Source organism: Mandrillus leucophaeus, unplaced genomic scaffold (assembly GCF_000951045.1).
Source record: "Mandrillus leucophaeus isolate KB7577 unplaced genomic scaffold, Mleu.le_1.0 Scaffold113, whole genome shotgun sequence".
Lineage (NCBI taxonomy): Eukaryota > Metazoa > Chordata > Mammalia > Primates > Cercopithecidae > Mandrillus > Mandrillus leucophaeus.
Window position 1 is genome coordinate 5,527,084 of NW_012099543.1, and position 5,561 is coordinate 5,532,644.

At 36.9% G+C, this 5,561-nt stretch overlaps 1 protein-coding gene across 2 annotated transcripts in view; it reads right to left on the reverse strand.

Moving 5' to 3' along the window:
* The window catches only part of MORC1 (MORC family CW-type zinc finger 1), a 162,145-nt gene that overhangs the window by 13,721 nt on the left and 142,863 nt on the right, over window positions 1-5,561 (reverse strand). The window lies entirely within an intron of this gene.

Here is a 5,561-nt window from a genome sequence, read left to right on the forward strand (position 1 = left end):
AGGGAGGGAGGGAGAAAAAAGGAAAGAAAAGAAATCAGCCAACCTCACAATGCCTCGCGGTCCATAAACAACCAGTCCAGGAAAGGCCTGTACCTAGTTGAGTGTTCTCTTCTGCAGAGAACTCAACATTGCAAATTTCCTGGAAGAAACTAGGCTGACTACAGACTTACTGACTTTTTTCCTGAGAAAACCAAAGAGTTTAAGTCTCCAGAGTAATTTTTTCATGAGGGACTCCAAGACTGCTCTTAGAAATCATACGTGGACCCTGCTCTTTCTAAATAGTGGTGGCCGTTGTTCTGACAGGTGCTTCATTTTGTCAAAAGGCAGTAGCACCCATCCTTCTACTGTGACAGTTTTTCTAGGATTAATCACCTATATGACACATATTTCATTCCTGGGAGAATATGAGATCTAGAAATTTATAGCCACCACATCTTAAAAGTGCATAGTATTCTAATGCTGACGTGTTCCAAGAGCTTCATGTATACTATCTAAGGGATTTACAACATCTTTCCAGTTGTAAAATAATATGGTAAACCAAAAACAAAACAGCTCTTTCTTATACAATTTACATTCCTCACACTTTAAGTATATTATTTGTATTAATACGCATTTATAATTTCAAGGGGATTAAAACCAAAAAGCTGAAAATTCTTGGCATTGCCCAAACATTAAATATGACATACAACACTCGTCAGAGCTATTTGTCTGGCTAGCAAGAAGATAAATGGGGTAGGAATGGGATTTTAAAAAAAGTGGGGTCGGGGGTTTCCGGGTATATGAGATGAGAAGAAATCACATGGCATAGAAAGAAAAGTTGCAACAGGAGTTCCTGGGAAAGGCGACCTGGGTCAACATTATGGCCGTTTTGTTGGAGCAGGATGGTGAGAGACCTTTTACACAAACTAACCTTGCTACTCGTCAAATCCAGGATCCCTTTCCCCATCACAGGCTTGAAACCTTTTAAGAGTATTAGTTCTTTCCATTGTGAGTATAAATTCTTTTGTCTTTAAATTTACAGCAAATCAGAAATCCCCTAAGAATATGCTTTTAGACAAATAAATATTAGATGGCAGCATTTACTAGCGAAGGGGAGAAACCAAAGGAGAAGGTTGGCGAGAGAAAAAAGTTCTGGATTAGTTCTTGATTACTTTCAATCTGGCATCTCTATTTCAAAATCTATAGCAAACATCATCTATAGTCTGAACACTGTCTTACGTATGTACTATTATTTCTAAAAACAGACACATAACAGACATCTTTAAACATGATTTCATGTTTACTGAAATCACAGTACCTTTTGCCATTTTGCATTTTCTCAACTCATTAATTCCACAGGCATTCTTTAAACCCCTACTAAAACAACACCTTTGACCTTCAGTGCCCCACAGAGCCTGGCATCATGCCCCCATGCTAGGAACCCAATACAATCTTACTGAACTGATTTGGTCTAGTGGGGAAATAGAGACAAGAAAGCAAGCTATTCCAACACCATGTGATAAATGCTTGGAGGACAATGAGAAAGGTGCATCACGGAGACCAGAAGAAGGGGCTCTAACTCATATTTCAGTAGCCATAAAGGAAGAGTGGGAGTTAGCCAAGTGTAGTGGATGGGGGTATGTGAAGGAAGTATTCCAGGTCACCGGCACCATACACCAGAGAATTTTGTATTTTTCTTTGGTAAAATATCTGACCAAAAAGTTGGTTAGATTCAAGTATTTTTTCTTTGTGTTTTTTTTTGTTTGTTTGTTTGTTTTTGAGACTGAGTCTCACTCTGTTGCTGAGGCTGGAGTGCAGTGGTGTGCGATCTCAGCTCACTGCATCCTCCGCCTCCCGGGCTCAAGCAATCCTCCCAACTCAGCCACCTGAGTAGCTGGGATTACAGGCACGCACCGCCACACCCAGCTCATTTTTGTATTTTTTTAGAGATGGGGTTTCGCCATGTTGCCTAGGCTGGTCTCAAACTCCTGAGCTTAAGTGATCCACCCACCTCGGCCTCCCAAAGTTCTGGGATTACAGTTGTGAGCCCCCGCACCCAGTCAATCCAACTACTCTTTATAAAGTACTAGAATCGTGCCAAGCACTGCTATAATTTTCTACACATAATTTCATGCAATCTTTATGGAAACTCTTTGATTGAGGAATTATTCCTATTTTCTCTGATTTCCTGGCTATTAAAGACACCCCCACCACCAGGCCCAAGTCAGTTCCCTGTACCCTCCTTCAATGTCTGTCTCCCTCCTGGACTCCCTGGTATTGAGCCTTTTACTCTCTTCTACATCAGATTGCTCCTAAATCGCTTCTCCCTTGGAGATTCCGGTCTGTAAGACTGACTAGAGAGGAGGACAAATTACCCAGCAACTTGCAGTCTCTAAACACAAACACACAGGCCTTTCCCTTTTCCTGCAAATTTAATTCAGGAAAACAATTTGATTCTGTAAAAACCTATAGGATACCAAAAATCATAGACTTAGGGTCTGATTGTAGATGCTTAAGAACTCTTTAAAAATTACTTCAGTTTTATTGTCTTGAGTCCCTTTCTTTAATGATATTCTTCAGCAATACTTTCTTTGTTCTTGAGGGTACATCTTATCAAACCTCTTTCTATCCTCAAACTTGAGATTTCCCCTAGAACAGACACAGTGAGCCATGAATCCATAAAGTACATTTCAACGTGGACCAGGAGACACGAAGCACAAAATTATAGGAATAAACCAGCATTCATTCACTAGGAGCCACTGCGTCAAATAGATGCATCTGGGGCAACTCCTGAACCAAGTGCTGCCATTTCAATAGGACTTCTGTCCCACTTAGGAACAGGAATAGTCCTTCCCTTGAAGCATTTGCTCAGAATTTTAACCCCAGAATTGATAATAAAATCAGAAATTTGTTTTTGTTTAACATTGTCTTTCTTCTCAAGAATTCAAGAAATAAATATCCTAAAGATCTCCTCCAAAGTTGTTACTTTCATCCAGAATCTTGGCTATGATGCCCATCTCAGCTGAATTTCTGTGGAATCCACATCCATATCTGCAAGTTTGAGTTTGAAGTTTTTATAGAGTTCAATTAAGTGAGCTGAACCACTAAATCAACACTATCTCTATAAATCATGGCCAACCTTTGAAAGGTTCCAGTTAAGGGCCATTTCCATTTCACTCCATAGTCATATTCCTTTCTCAACAAAATAATTTTTACTAAGAAAAATCTTTGACTCATGATGATACAACTCTACTCTTTCTAAACATGGTAGACATGGACAGGAGTCCATAGAGTTACCTGGTCATCCAGCTTGTCTTTTTAAACAATAACCTAGTTAATTAGCTTAGTCCTGGCTAAGGAGAAGAGCAAGCCTCCTACTGGAGGTTGACCAAAACTTTCTTCCTCAACTCAGTAAAAGACTAGTATGAAATGGAAATGGTACAGTTCTAACAATGTTTTTTTTGGCAGACCTCAACTGCTAGTATATGTATTTTCATGGCTTTTTCCTTTAACAACTGGCAGAAATGTTAAAAAGTGACTTTCTTTTTAAACTTATTTTTGGTATTTTAAAAATCTAAGATAACAAAAAGCATGTTTATATTTTTATAGAAATGAAATAAATGGAGTTTGCCTTATCAAGTTTACATACACAACAATAAACCAAAACAAGGCATTACAGTTCAACAGTTAAGAGCAAGGACTGTGGGGTCAGTTTGCCAGGAAGTCAAATCTAAGCTCTATCCACTTAAGTGTTATATAATGCTAGGCAAATTACTTAACCTCTACATGTCTCAGTTTTCTCATCTGTAAAATGGGGATAATAAAAGTGTCTATTTATAAGATTGTTGTAAGATGACTGAGCTATCATATGCAAAGCCCTTAGGACTATGCCCAGCATATAGTAAGTGCATAACAAATACATATTGTTACTAATATTATTGCTATTATTATTATTGAAAGAGATTTGAAATGTAATACTACTCCAACATTTAGGATCATCTGATAAAATTTAATAGTCTGGGACCAGTTCAGCTTATTTACCACTAACTTAACTCAGTTGCACTCCAATATTTAAAAGTATTTTAACATTCAGTAATACTACTTACTACTTTTTACATGAATCCCTTTCGATTAAATTAAAAGTATTATTTAAATACATGCCGATATATGTTAGACATACTGAGGACAATTCAATCTGTTTTCAAAGATGTTACTTTATTTGGGAAGTCAACAAATGAATACACAAAAAGCAAGAAGTAATATAAGACAGGAAAATGCCTAACTGAGCAAAATTAGGTAATGAGTATGTGCACTAAAAACCATAGTTTTAATTAATTGTTAGCATTAATTACACAGAGATGGCCAGACACTACCTTGGCATTGTGGAAACGGATAAGGATGATGTCACGTCCAAAGTGGCCCAAATGGAGGGAACACCCTTCACACTTAAAAGGTCTCTAACTACTACTCTTTTTATCATATGACAAGAAAGGTAAATATGGTAAACAATTCTGAGTATTTCTTTATACTTTATATCCTTTACATTGTACACAGTGAGCCACATTCTTCATGCCTTGAAAAACTTAAAGTCTAGTAAATTCAAGAAATTACATGTGGACCAGATATAAAATAGCAAATAATACTACAAAAACAACAACAAGAAAAACAACAAAATACCTAACAAAGAAAACAAGAAATCTGTTTTCACTGGTGAAATTTGAGAAAACATACTACATGTTGCTGAAGGCAAAAGAGAAAACTGGTATGACAAGGAGCTCATTTTGTTTTAGTTAAAGCTGTGATCTGTCCAAATTTTTTTCATCATTGAATATTTTTAATAAAATAATCACCACACAAAATGTAAGCTGATACAGAATAGAGCTGATATATTAACACATTCAGCTTTCAGAGTGCTCAGCTGATAACAGTATGATGATTCTAAGCAGTAAAGAGTCTGCCTGTTCATTAGAGAGATAGTTTCTGGGAAATTTTAATTTTCTAGTGATGCCTGATGATAGAAGTGGATGCAATTTAAAGTCTTAGTACACTCAATCAGATTATCCCCTTTTTGATCACATGTAACTCACTAAAATAATAGAAATGTTACACTTAGACAACAAAAATTAGCCAAGAAAAAAATCAGGAAAATAATGAATTTGAAAAAGAAAGTTGATCTATCTGAAAAAGAAATTTAAGTAGCTATGCATCCAAACTCCGCAACACACTGCAACACACTCAGACAGGTACCTATAGGTCTCCTAGTGTGAAGAGAGGGTATGTACTATATATGATTAAGAGCATGGGATTCCAAATCAGAAAGCCTCACCTTAAACCCCAGCCCCATCCTTCATATTTATGTAATTGTCCATGAGACTTGTAATGTTAAGTTAGTTCCTCTAAACTTCGGTGTCCTCATCCATACACAATATTTAAAAATAACACCAATTTCCGTGAAAATGGCCATACTGCCCAAGGTAATTTATAGATTCAATGCCATCCCCATCAAGCTACCAATGACTTTCTTCACAGAATTGGAAAAAACTACTTTAAAGTTCATATGGAACCAAAAAAAGAGCCCGCAT